The following is a 14395-nucleotide window of genomic DNA, read 5'->3' on the forward strand; positions in this document are numbered from 1 at the left end:
TACTTACGCGAGTATGTGAAGGAGATGGAGCTACATCGTGTGTCAGAAGGTGAGATGGTTCAAAGCTTTGAGCTAGTTGTTTCTCCAGAAACTAGGGAACATGTTACGACAATTAAAGATGGGCAATTCAAAGTAGCTTTAAAGGAGGAATATTTCATGGAGGAATCTGAGAGAGTGACCAAAAGGACATTCTTAGAATGGGTAAGTCAAGCCAAAGCAAGGACTATCAATAACAGAGCTACTTAGGGAATTTGAGCGGCGCTATGCACAACTCACCAGAACTGAAAGGGCCACACTAGATGCAAAGAAGATAGATCTTTTCTTACAAGCTGCAGGTAAAGAGTTTCAAGAAAATTTGGAACTTATTCTTGAAGATAAAGATGCTGAGCAAGGACTAAAGACCGATTGGAATGAGGTTGAAGGTGTTGTCTCACTGCTTGCCAAACGACAAAGAAGAAGGGACAAGATGGTAGTAAACACTACAAGTCCTTCCACCTCAACTTCTGACAAAATGGTAAATCTTACTTGTATCTCTTCTAAGTTTGATGAGTCCATGCTAGATAAGCTTGTGAAGGGAATGCATGACTTGAAGGTGAAGCTTGCAAAGCTTGAAGAAAAAGGCTAATCGTAAGGGCCACTTCCTAGGCAAAGACAACAACCCAAAGAAGGGTTTGTTAATAGTTGTATTTGGTGTGATAGTACCTCGAGGGGTTCACCATTCAGTACCACCCTATATAACATGTGTTCGTGGGGTATTAAAAAAAACCCTCTTTTAACATGTATGAATGGATAAAATGGCCCCTTATTTTAGGATTTTTTTCCAAAATTGAATATAAAACCCCCTTATTTCAATGTATCTCTATTAAATTGTCTAAAATTGTTGCATTTTAAAACCCCTCCTTTCGAACTCACGTTATACATTAACATGATTACATAGTGCACCCCTCGAGGATAGTACAGACCATGTAAGAAGGGATTGTGATGATTTTACTGATGCTTTGTCAAAAGACAACAAAGAGAGACAGGTCTACCCTTGAGAACTAACTTTGGGAAGGAGGGAATGCAAACCTTAGTTGAAGATATGGCAACTAACCATGCCACCTCTTCAATTGAGGTAGCTACTTATGGAGTGAAAATTGAGCATCTTAGTGATGAAGAGGTGAGTGACCGTCATGGTCAAATTTGGCCAAATGTCATGCAATTAGCTAAAAAGGGAAAGCTTACAAAAGAGATTCTATATGAAGCAGGTGATTGCATACATCTAGAAACAGGATGGAATGATCCAGTGGACTCATTATCAGTGCATGCCTACATTACAAAATGCCAACAAATTGAGGCTATTGTAGAAGAGAAGCGCAGACGTGAGAATGTTCATGAAGGACCGTCAAAAAGAGATTCTAGAAGTGGGGGAAGAAGTGAATTAATGCCTTCCCAAACCACCCTAACACAAGGAGCATCTCCACCTGAAGTACTCATGGAGGAGTCTACAACAGGAAAGAAGAAAGAGCCAACAAAAGGTAAGACAAAAGGCCCAACTTATAAACTACAATCTGATATTGAGGTTGCTACAGATTTAAAGAAAGTCTTGGAGGAAAGGATTTTGAATAGCAAGATTGAGTTCACTCTGGGAGAAGTCCTTGGCATTGCAAAGCGTGAATTCCACGAGGAGATCATTGACATCATCAAGAGAAAGAGGCAAACTCTTACTTAGGTTGCTCGTCCACAGGTTGACGGAGAAACCTTGAAGACACAAGGGATGCAGTTGCAAAATAAGGAGGATGATGGAGCTGTGGTAGGATGCTACCAATCTAGTGGGAGAGTGAAGCAAGTGCATTTCTCAAATGATGATGAAGAAGTTGAAGCTATTCCTAGGAGCTACTATTCACGAAGTCACTGGGCAAGGGCTACTACAAAAACTTTGGTCAAGGTAGGTGATCTTGAAGAGCCATTTGCTGCCTTGATTGACCATGGTTCAGAAATAAACATAATGTCAAAGAGTCTCTACAACAAGTGCAAATGGCCGATGGACACAAATCATGGTTGGATGGTAAAAGTGGCAAACAATTCATCCGGTGAATTGTATGCAGCATGTCCAGGTGTGAAGGTGACAATAGGTGATGTAAAGATTGACCAAAACTTCTTTGTATAGGATAAATCTTCATATCATCTCATCCTTGGACAACCCTACATTGTGGGAGTTCGAATGGAAACAAAGGTAATGGATGATGGTTCAGCATATGCTAGGATACGTAGCAAAGATGGTAAACGAGCTCTGCAATTTCTCAGAGTTTATGTAAACCATGAAAGAAATCGTGACAACCTCAGAGATCATCATCTACCAAAGGTGAGAAAAGAGTTTCATCACCATAGGGAAATGATGGGTTTTGGCCAAGTACCATTGTAAAGCAGAATTGCAGTGGTACAGAAAAAAAAAGGGTCTCGCCTGATCCAAAAATAGGTAAAAGTTTCTCAACGGGCTTCTTAGTAACAAGGAATGGATCAGTATGTTTTACAAAACTTGAATATTTGAAGAGATGTGAGTAGAGGCAATATGTACATAATGTACAAATAGGCATGAAAGAGAGTGGGTTGCTAGAGCCTACTGAAAATGTTTTGGGTTTGTGTGAGAAAATTTCTTTTGTAGATACTATGGGTGAGCTTGATGCTATAATGGAGTCTAGTTTGCATCTTGAAAATATTGTTGTGGAAGTCAACTCTATGGAAATGTATCAAGTGTTGAGATGTCGAGCTCTACATCTTGAGCTAGCATCCACTACGGGTCTTGGCCGCTTACGACATTTACTCACTGGCGCGTTAGGTGACCGACACGGAGGATCTCTGCCAGTGATTCTATAGCTGGACTACACTTATAGTGCCAGCTTAGTACGCTTCTAGCGAGTTCACACTTAGTGATCGCATGTACATATGTGCTACTTTTTAGTTTTAGCATTTAGTCATTTTGTACTCTCTTTTCAGTGAGAAGAAGAACAAGCTTTCCATCTCTGTGTGCTTTGTGCTTGTCTTGTGTAGCTCTCTTGCATCCTCTTTCTTTACATGGTATCAGAGCCTGGTGCAGGCAAGAGAGGCTAAGAGAGCAAGATCATCACAATCCCTTCGTTCGCAATCCACGACCAAGTGCAGAAGGCGCCCCGCGCAACGAAAAACTTTTTGGGGGTTTTTCGTACAAGTTTCTGAACAGGTCTCCAAATGCAGTACACAGAGATTTACTGTACAAGTACAGTGGTTGTATGTACGCTTGATTGTGGACACTCGTTGAGTGTAGAAAGTGTTACAGGTACCACGATAGCAGGTTCAGCAGATTTGTAGGTTTTTGCAGATTGTCTTAGTGCTTCAAGATATCTGACGGTTTCAGTCAAATTGTTACTGAGAAGCTTGAGAAAAATAACTACCCTGCATGGAAGTTCAGAATAACAAATTTCCTAAAAGGAAAAGGTTATTGGGACTATGTAGAAGAAGAGAATGAAAAGGAACCAGAGATTCCCAAGGAAAATGCTACAGTAGAACAAAGGAAAGCTTTGAGGGACTAGCAACAAGGCCAGAGCAAACTGATGTATTGGCTTTCTATGAGCATCACAGATGGCATGATGGGCTATCTACAGGATACTGAAACCCCCGCCATTGCATGGAAAAACTTAGGCCGAGTGTTCGAGGTGAACACCAAGGCCAGGAAGCTTCAACTAAAGTCGGAGCTAAATCGGGTTAAGAGGAACAACCTCTCCATCAATGATTATGCCTTGAAGATCAAGAGTATCATTGAGGATCTTGGATGTATTAAAGTCTCAGTGGAAGATGATGACATTGTCCGTGCATGCTTGGATGGTCTAGGAGATGAGTATGTACATTTCAGGTCTTCCATGAATACAAGAGACGACATCCCCGTGTTCCAAGATTTGATTTCTATGCTTATTCTTGAGGAGAAGAACCTTGACACAGCTTCTTCTCATGGCAGAAATAATTCTGAACAGGCCTTCTATTCTAACTCCAACAGAGGTAGAGGTAGAGGTCGTGGTCGAGGCCCAAGGGGTTGTAGGGGCCAATTTCAAGAAGGTCAATCAAATCAAAACAATACAGGTGGCAGGGGAAACCAGTCTCAAGGCAGGGGGAGTCAAAGAGGTCGTGGTGTAGGATCAATCAGGCAGCAACATACTGCAGATAGCAGAGAATGTTGGACTTGTGGTGAAAGAGGTCACATGTCACTTGACTGTCCAAAGGGAAAAGCAAGTGGAAAGAGAGAACAGGGAAACTATGCATCTACTAGCAAAGATGCAGATGACAGCAAAAACGAGCGCATGTTTGTTATGAAGCATGTAATGAATACAATGACTGCAGAGAATTCCACCCAAGATGATGTTTGGTATGTGGATTCAGGTGCCTGTAATCACATGACGTCTCGTGGAGAGTGGTTTAGAGATATGCGCAAACCAGATGTGTCAGGCTATGTGCAGACAGGAGATGACACAGCTCACCCCATTGCTCATGTAGGGGACATACCTCTAAATACGAAGAGTGGAAAATCAAAGTACTTAGCAAATGTACTTCATGTCCCAAACATTACAAAGAATCTTGTTTCTGTTGGACAAATGGTTGAGCAAGGTTTGCAGGTTCACATCAATCCCAATGGCTGTTATGTAGAAGATTTACAGAATGGCTGTAAGTTGATCACAGAGGGCAAATGTGTGGGCATAATGTTTACACTGAATGTAGACATGCCTGAGGTAAAAGCTGCATTATTTTCACAAGGCACATGTGTTGTGGCTGATGTTGACATTTGGCACAAACGCATTGGCCATGTCAATGAGCAAAGATTGCGCAGCTTGAAATCAAAATAGATTGTAAAAGGTTTGCCCAAATTCAAGGTCGATGGTATGCATAAAGTGTGTGAAGCATGCCAGTTTGGAAAACAGTCAAAGGGCTCATTTCCACATGAGCGCAATGTATGTAAAAAGCCACTTGAGGTGGTGCACACAGATGTTTGGGTTCCAACCGAAACTGCAAGTATACATGGTTGCAGGTATTATGTCTCTTTCATTGATGACCATACAAGGAAAGTATAGGTCTACTTCATGCGTAACAAAAGTGAATTGTTTGGTCACTTTCAGGACTTCAAAGTCATGATTGAGAAGGAGACAGATATGCAAATCAAGACATTGAGGTCAGATGGAGGGGGAGAGTACTTCTCTAAAGATTTTTCAGATTTTTTGCGAATGCATGGTATACGCAGGCAGTTTACATGCAGATATACTCCACAGTAGAATGGGGTCGCAGAAAGGAAAAACAGGCACATTGCAAAGGTTGCACGTGCATTGATGAATGAGAAGAACATGCCTCATCATTTCTGGGCTAAAGCTATAAATACAATTGTGTACATTATGAAGAGGACACCTACAGCTGCGGTGCATGATGTAACACCTGAGGAAAAGTTTACAGGTACAAAGCCTGATTTGGCACACTTGAAAGTGTTTGGCTGCATAGCTTATGTGCATGTACCAGATGACTTGCATAGGAAATTGGATCCTAAAGCAGAGAAATTTATTCTTGTGGGATATTCCCTTGAACAAAAGGGGTACAGGTGCTACAATCCTACTACACGAGAATTACAAGTGAGCAGAGATGTAGTCTTTGATGAGATGAGCAGCTGGTACAGTAATGCACATGGCACTATTGGGGCTGATGTAAAAGATGATGTGGTTGTACAAAATGTGAGGCCACAGTCACAGGTTTTGAGTGGACCACAAGAGTCGTCTTCTCGTGACTCTGTTGAGAAGCCATGGAATGGTAGACTATGTATGCAGGTTACTCCACCAGCACGTACAGGGAATGTATCACGAAAAGGAAAGGAAAAGGTTGATGAAACTTCCTTTATGGCTGATACATCATCAGGTTTTCACATGTAGACATGGATTCAGATAGTTCTGAACAAAGTCTTGATGAGGAATTTGGAATTCCGGCTGTCAGGACACCTGGTGTAAGGAAAGTACAAGAAGATGCTAGAAGGCAAAGGAGTGACCGAGGACCGTGCATATCTAACAGAGTCAGAAATCCAGTTCAAAAATTGACTTATGATGGGTATCTAGCGCATCACCAAGCCTACATGGCTAAGGTGATACAGGATGTGGAGCCCACATGTTTTGAGGATGCAGTTGGAAATGTGCATTGGGATGATGCAATGAATGAAGAGATGGCTGCATTGGAAGCAAACGACACATGGGAGTTGGTGCCATTGCCAAGTGGCAAGAAAGCTATTGGCTATAAATGGGTGTATAAAACTAAGCATAAGGCTGATGGTAACATTGAGCGTCACAAGGCAAGGCTGGTCGCAAAGGGTTATGCACAGGCGTATGGCATAGACTATGAGGAGACCTTTGCTCTAGTGGCAAAGATGACAACTGTGAGAGATGTCATAGCAGTGGCTGCATCTAGAGGATGGATTATGCATCAAATGGATGTAAAGAATGCCTTCTTGAATGGTGACTTGCAAGAGGAAGTGTATATGGATGAGCCACCTGGTTATGTCGATCCAGGTTACCCAGATTATGTATGCAGACTTCTCAAAGCTTTGTATGGTTTGAAGTAGGGCTCTAGAGCATGGATTAGCCACCTGGTTATGTCGATCCAGGTTACGCAGATTATGTATGCAGACTTCTCAAAGATTTGTATGGTTTGAAGTAGGGCTCTAGAGCATGGTATGATAGGATTGCCAAGTATCTTGTCAGTATTGGGTTTAGGAGAGCTCATGCTGATCATTCACTCTATGTACGTGAGAGTGATGTGGGGATTGTCGTCATTAACATATATATAGATGACCTTATTATTGTGGGTGACAATGCTATGGAGATTGACCATGTGAAGGGTCTTCTCAAACAGGAGTTTGAAATGAAAGATTTGGGCGAGTTGCGCTACTTTCTTGGCATTGAGGTGATCAGGACTCCAGAGGGTGTATGGCTTTCACAGAGACAGTATGCTTTGGACATGTTGTCAAAGTATGGTATGGCTGATTGTAAGCCAATTTCTATTCCCTTGGATGTGAATACAAAGATGAGTGCAGAGAAGGGTGATGTTGTTGAGGATGTCAAGATGTACAGGAAGATTGTGGGTAGTCTAATCTACTTGACTATCACGAGGCCGGACTTGAGCTACACAGTAGGCTTCGAGAGTCAGTTCATGCAGCTTCCAAGGAAGCCACATTTGGATGAAGTACGACGCACACTTCGGTATGTGCAAGGGACTTTTGACTACGCATTGTTCTATGCAGCAGATGTACCATTAGCATTGTATGGGTATACAGATGCAGATTGGGCAGGTAGCATTGTTGATATGAGATCTACGAGTGGCTTCATGTTCTCTTTTGGGAGTGCTGCTGTTACTTGGAGCAGCAAAAAGCAGCCTACGGTTGCTTTATCGAGCACAGAGGCCGCGTACAAAGGTGTAGGAGTTGCGGCATGCGAGGTAGCTTGGCTACGCACATTACTTTAGGACTTGGGATTGCAGGTGGACCAGCAGATTGTCATCCATTGTGACAACCTCAGTAGCATGCAATTGGCTAGGAACCCAGTGTTCCATGCCAGGACCAAGCACATAGAGGTCCATTACCACTACGTTCGAGAGCGAGTATTGGCGGGCGACATCGACTTGGTCTACGTCAACACAGAGGAGCAGATAGCGGATATCTTTACCAAGGCCCTCGGAGCTGAGAAGCTTCGACGTTTCCGGACTATGCTTGGACTCTACGACATGCAGAGCTCGAGGGGGAGTGTTGAGATGTTGAGCTCTACATCTTGAGCTGGCATCCACTACGGGTCTTGGCCGCTTACGACATTTACTCACTGGCGCGTTAGGTGACCGACACGGAGGATCTCTGCGAGTGATTCTACAGCTGGACTACACTTATAGTGCCAGCCTAGTACGCTTCTAGCGAGTTCACACTTAGTGACCACATGTACATATGTGCTACTTTTCAGTTTTAGCATTTAGTCATTTTGTACTCTCTTTTTTGTGAGAAGAAAAAGAAGCTTTCCATCTCTGTGTGCTTTGTGCTTGTCTTGTGTAGCTCTCTTACATCCTCTTTCTTTACATCAAGTCATAGAAGCCTTCAAATAAGATCAAAAACTTGGCCCAGAAGTCCATGTCAAAACTAAATACAAGAGTGTAGCAAAGAAGGTGAAATTAGTAGCTTTACCCTTACCACCCAACAACAAGGAAAATATTGAGCAAGCTTCTTTGCAACCAAGCTCAAGGAATGCTAAAAAGATCGGGTATACCTTCACAAAGGAGTCTTTTCAAGAGTTGCAAATTGGCTGCGAGGAGTTCCTAACACAGGAGGAGACAAAGTGATTCAAAGAAATGCTTTGAAAGCATGGTAAGGCTTTTGCATTTGAGCCACATGAGATAGGATGTGTTGATCTTTCTATTATAATTTCTATGGTAATTTTCACAATACCTCATGTGCCTTGGAATCTGCTACCTATTCCGGTTCCAAAGGCACATTTGCCAAAGTTAGTAGAGCTACTGAATGAGAAAATCAAAATGGGAATCTTGGAGCCCTCTTGTGCTCCATACTCAAACAGGTGGTTCACTGTTCTAAAGAAGGATGGTTCTCTACGCTTCATCCAAGATATGCAACCACTGAACAAGGTGACAATTAGAAATGTAGGTACAGGACCGATCGTGAATGAGTTCGCAAAGGCGTTTGCAAGGAGGGCAATCTACTCAATGGGGGATCTCTACTCAGGGTATGATCAATTTTAGCTTGCGATTGAAAGCAGAGACTTGACAACCATGAGGATACCTTTGGGTTTGGTAAGGATATGTACCTTGCCACAGGGAGCAACCAACTCGGTTGCACATATGATGAATGGGATGAATAAGGTCTTACGTGACTTTATTCCTCAAATCACAATGCCTTTCAATTGATGATTTTCCTATCAAAGGATGTGAAGAAAGTGACAAAGATGAAGCTTTGGATCTTAAGGGATGTCGCAGGTTTTTGGTAAATCACATAAATGATTGTGATAAAATTTTGTCTAGGTTGGAGGAAGTGAATCTTACTTTCTCAGGGAAAACGTTTATGTTTGGTGTCAATGAAGTGCTCTTTGTGGGGAACATGTGCGGGCCATATGGTAGGAAACCTTGTCCAACCAAGGTAGATGCTATCCAAAGAATGAAATAAACATGCACTAGCATCACTGAGGTTAGAAGGTTTCTGGGAGCATGTGTCTTTTATGTTATTTGGATTCCACATTATGCACATGTAGCTGATCCTCTGTATCAGCTGCTTAGAAAGAATCGAAAGTTTAAATGGACAGAAGCACATGTAAAATCCATGAAAAAGCTAAAGGAGTTGCTCGAGTCAGCACCAACTTTGAGAAAGGTAGACTATGAGTGTCAAAGGCCAGTAATTGTGACAGTAGACACCAGTCCTACATGGATTGGATGGGCAATAGGGCAAGATGATGAACAAGGACACAGGTATGTAGTGAGATTTGGAGCAAAGGTACTAAGTGCTCGCCAAAGAAACTGTCAACAGATAAAGAGAGAGTTGTGGGGTATGGTTACAGCCTTGAAAAATGGGAAAGAGTACCTAATTGGTGCATGTGTGGTTGTAGAAACAGATTGTCTACCACTTCTTGGGATGATTACAATCTGCTCAACGCCAGACATTGCTATGTTGCAGTGGATTGCCGACATTAAGTCCTTAAACCGTATTTAGCCATTAGTATAAGCCTAAGCCTACACTTTCTCCTAGAGGAAAACTGGCCATTCTTGTAAGCTACTCTTGTAAGATCAACCCTAATCAAAGAAGGTCTTGAACTTGGTGTGTCAATCAAAGTGGAAGTCTTCCCTCTTCTTCTCTCTCCATCAAAAATGGTGCCGAAGGGTTTGTCAAGTAAGATGTGTTCTACATTGATACTTTTTTTTATTTCTTGTTGCTTTCTTTCTCATCTCTAATCCAACATATATATATATAATCTCATCTCCTTAACCAAACCTATCTCTCTCACTCTTAGAAATTCATTCTCTCTACAAATTCTTGGTTCTCCTTGCTACATGTACATCTCTCCCCGCAGTATCCTTATTGTCTACGGGCAAGAATAGGGCTTGAGAGGGAAACTGTCTTCTCTTCTCTTCTCTTCTCTTCTCTTCTCTCATATCTATATTTTGCACATACTAGAGTTATCCTAGATGAATAATCCACATGATGACAATTTCTATTGCTTCCACTCTATGCGTCTATTAGAATTAACGTATGGATTAGTCGTAAAATACACTTTCAACAACGTATAGTCTTTCCCTTTGGCTCAGAAAGACTCAATGAAATATTTTGTTCACTGGATCCCATCATACTACCTCTTATAGACTATAACTTTTCTTTTGATCTAAGTGTAGCTATGAACCAAGAGGATTTGTACACACAATTAATCCCAATCACTAGACAAAACATATATATTATGGTAAGCACAAAACTACAATTCCAAAGAACAATTCGTAGCCTGTTTGGTCGAAAAATATTGAACGCCATTAACTCATCTATTAACCCTTTCATATTACCCATGATACAATATGACCATAGCCTTGATGTTTTCATTTTTGTGTTGTTTTGATATTCTCTTTTGTGTTCTTTCTTTGTGTGTGTGAGTACAAGAGAGAAAGAATGACGCTTCTTTGATTGCACTTCCTTCCAAACCCTATACTTCATGGCATCTATGGTTTAACTCCTTCATATAGTTTCTGGAGCTCTCTCACAAACTCTGACAGCCAAAATCGCGGTGCTTTCCTAGCGAGATCGCAAATTACTCGATAACGTTCCTACTCCTTTAGCGTCTCCCTCTGTTTCGTAGCATTCAATGCGCTCTGAAGCTTTGGTGTCGACGAGACAATCTTCACACTCATCTAGGCACCGACGCTCTAGTTGTGGCAGCGGTGGTTATTGTGGGGATGCTGTCGCCAATGGCTTGACACCGCCTCGGGTTCGACGAGGCTCTTTACCCTTCCCTTCTTTTCCCACCCGCACACTAGCCCACAACATCGCCATCTACACCAGGTTTTGCACGGCTGACGGTCGTTCCTAGCAGCCACACACCACTAGCTACTCCTCCAGAAGTCACTCCAGTCTCGAAAGTCCTGGCTTCGGGACCCAGAATCCTGTGGAGTCACTTGACGTCCGTACCCCCATCGACAGGCCGCTACCGGGACACCGAAGTTCACGTGTCACCGGGAGAGGGCTTGACTTACTCCGTTGACTTTAGCGGCGGCATCATCTTGGATGATGAAGGCAAGAAGGTGAGCTCGCGCATGCGCGGTCTTTGCTCTCAAGTGTTTAGACACTACATACTAAACACCTGGAGTGAAGTACCAAGTGATTTAAAAGACAGAGTCATCAACATGCTGCATGACGAGTTTCCCATTTCAACACGGCATGAGTGCTTCAATGAAGACCTGATGAAGGTTCGAATGCGTGAATATTGCAAGTACAAGCGTTCCGAAGTGCAAAAGGAAATTAAGCATGGGTGGAGCAGACCAAATTCGCTGGCCAAAGAAGATTGGAAGAATGTGAAGAAAGCAACGCGTGAGAATCTCGACAAGTGGAAGCAACAAAAGGAGGCAGCCAAAGTGTAAGTAGAAGCAGGGAGCTCGCACCACTTGGGGAGCGGCGGGTGGACATCATTTGAGGCCGATTTTGTAAGTGTTTTTTCCTCTTTAGGTTTGATAGTTTAGGATTTAGGGGTATTTAAATTCTAACATAATGGATTCTTTGTATGTTTTGATAGTGGTCGATGACAGGACGTGACCCCACACCGTACAAGCACAAGTACGCAAGCAGGAAGGGCTTAAACACCCTGATGGACATTTTGAGTTCTCGCAGCGGCATGGTTAGTATTAGGGTTTACTCTTTTCTATTTGTTGTATTGTTTTATAAATTATATGTTTATACTTACAGAAAGCTGTCTTATTGTTTATTTGCAGAATCCGATAGATATACCGCTTAGACGCGATGAGACGTTTGATTAGACGACATTAGTCTAGCCATAGCTGGATAGCATTAGTTTCCTTTTGTCATAGCATATGTATCATGAGATGACGTTTATACGTCTTTTTGTAACTATTGGAAAACCATGTATATTTTTTCAATAATGACATTAATGGTGTTGTAACTATTACATTTGCAATGTTTAACAATCAAGTGATTTTGCCTATGATGTGTACAATTGTCATTGATTTACTTTCATCAATTTACTTTTGTCAGTTTTGTATCTTTATTCTATCTTTATTCTGCAAACAATACTATGGATGATGGAGTTAATGGTTATATTGTCTTGTGGGTGACTAATTTGGGTCTATATATAAGCTTGCAATTTCTTTTAAAGGTGAATCTGGGCTTTTCTTGGATTCATTTAGGTTTACTCACTCATTGAAAAATGAGTGCCCTGCCACCAAAAAAAAATTCTCTCGGGCGTTGCTATGAGTGTCGCTATATAAGGCTCTGCAGCGTCGCTATAGGTAGCCTGTAAACATCGCTATTGGACAGTCGCTATAGGCATCGCTATATAGCAACGGCTATAGCGACGCATATAGCGACGATTATAGCGACCGTTCTCGTATCGACGTTGTTAGCGACAGTCCTAGCAATGCCGGGGAGTATAAAAACCCAATGTATTTCCGTCGCTAATAGCGTCACAAGTGCACACAACCTCTTGTAGTGTTATCCCCACACCATATAGCATGATGGATGATGAGCCACATGATTGTGTTGTGTTTCTTTGCTAGTGGGTATGCCCAAATACATTTAAATGTGTAAGTCCATTGCACCTTCCATTTTCTATTACCATGTTTCTTAGGCCCTCTTCTACTCCACCTTTGTATTTGAACTAGTTGTATATCTCATGAGCCACTCTTTTGTAGGGATTTTTATCTTCCATCCTTTTGAGGACAAGACAGTTTTGTACAATAAATTTTTACCTCTTTCCACACACCACCACAACAAGGGAAGTGGGCAAAGGTGATCATCCCATGAGCTCTCTCATTCGGTCTTTGTAGTATGGCCTCAATGTCCTCCATGGTCGGCTCTCTATGGGTGCATGCTCGATGTCTCTCAATATAGAAGAACATGGGTGCTTGATTCTATCATAATAACTAATATCTAATTCTCCTAATGATTTTCTCATGTTAAACTGATCATTTAATATGGGGAAGTAACATGGGAGAAAAAGCTAGAATATTGCTTAAGTTGGCAGAGCGGTCACAATAGGGATCCAAAGAAGGGAAAGTAGGGATCCAAAAGGGGGGGGGGGGGAGGGGGCATTTGCAAAAGAGAAATGTTCAACAATGGGCTTCAAAGACCCTAAGGTTCAGCCCATTAAGACTTCCAAAATGCTAAGGTTCCAAAATTCAAAGGTTATTTCCAAGGGTCAAAGTCTAGGTAAAATTGAATGCTTATGTGAAGACGATAAAGTCTTCACATATCCCTAGATACGAGAGGGCGAGCCCAAATTGTAGGGGAGGAGAGAGAAACACACACATACACACTCTAGCAGGCTCCCTTTACACAAAGGGAATAGGGGACACATGTCAACTCCCTAGGCCAGTTGCCCCCAAGGTGCATTCAAATCCTATTGGATGGCCATAGAGGTGGACCAATGAGAATTAGGCTAGAGTACAATTAGTTTAATCCATTTAAAAACACTTGATAAAAAAACCAATAGAAATTAATCTCTCTAGAACACTATTGGACAATCTCCCAAGGGGTCCAATGAGCATTCAGCAACCCAATGGCTTGCCTGATTCCTATTGGCCAGAAGACTAAGGGGTCCAATGAGAGTTTAATTGCATTAGTTAATTACCTAAATCTCTCACAAAAGGGGAAAGGGGGACACATGTTACAAGGCTATCACTATCATTGGCTAAGCTTTGCTGGTCCAATGCCAGCATGAGTAAAAATCAAGAGGGGTCGACCAAGAGAGAGGGGGGGTTGATTTTGACAAGGCATTTTCACACACACGCTCACACAATCTCATGTGTGAAGCAAAGAAGATTCTCTCTCCTTCTCAAACTTTAATGGAAAGCTAATCATTTACTCCAAGCTTGTCAGAAGGGAGTCCTACACCAAAAACTCTTGGCTTTGTGATGCAAATCCAACCAAGAGCCAAGCTCCAGTGCATGCTCATCTCCTCTATTACTAAGCTATGCTCAACTTTTAAGAGTGATATGTGAGAGGTATACTTCTTTCTCATAAGAATACTCCTTCTTCGTCTCGATCTACTCTCATACCCCGCTAGCCGACGCCTATAGCGACGATCATAGCGAGTTTACAGGCCACCTATAGCGACGTTCATAGCAACACTGCAGAGACTTATATAGCGACGCCCGAGAGAAATTTTTT

The sequence above is a fragment of the Adiantum capillus-veneris genome, chromosome 20, assembly GCF_014529385.1.
Source record: "Adiantum capillus-veneris isolate H3 chromosome 20, ASM1452938v2, whole genome shotgun sequence".
Classification (NCBI taxonomy): domain Eukaryota; kingdom Viridiplantae; phylum Streptophyta; class Polypodiopsida; order Polypodiales; family Pteridaceae; genus Adiantum; species Adiantum capillus-veneris.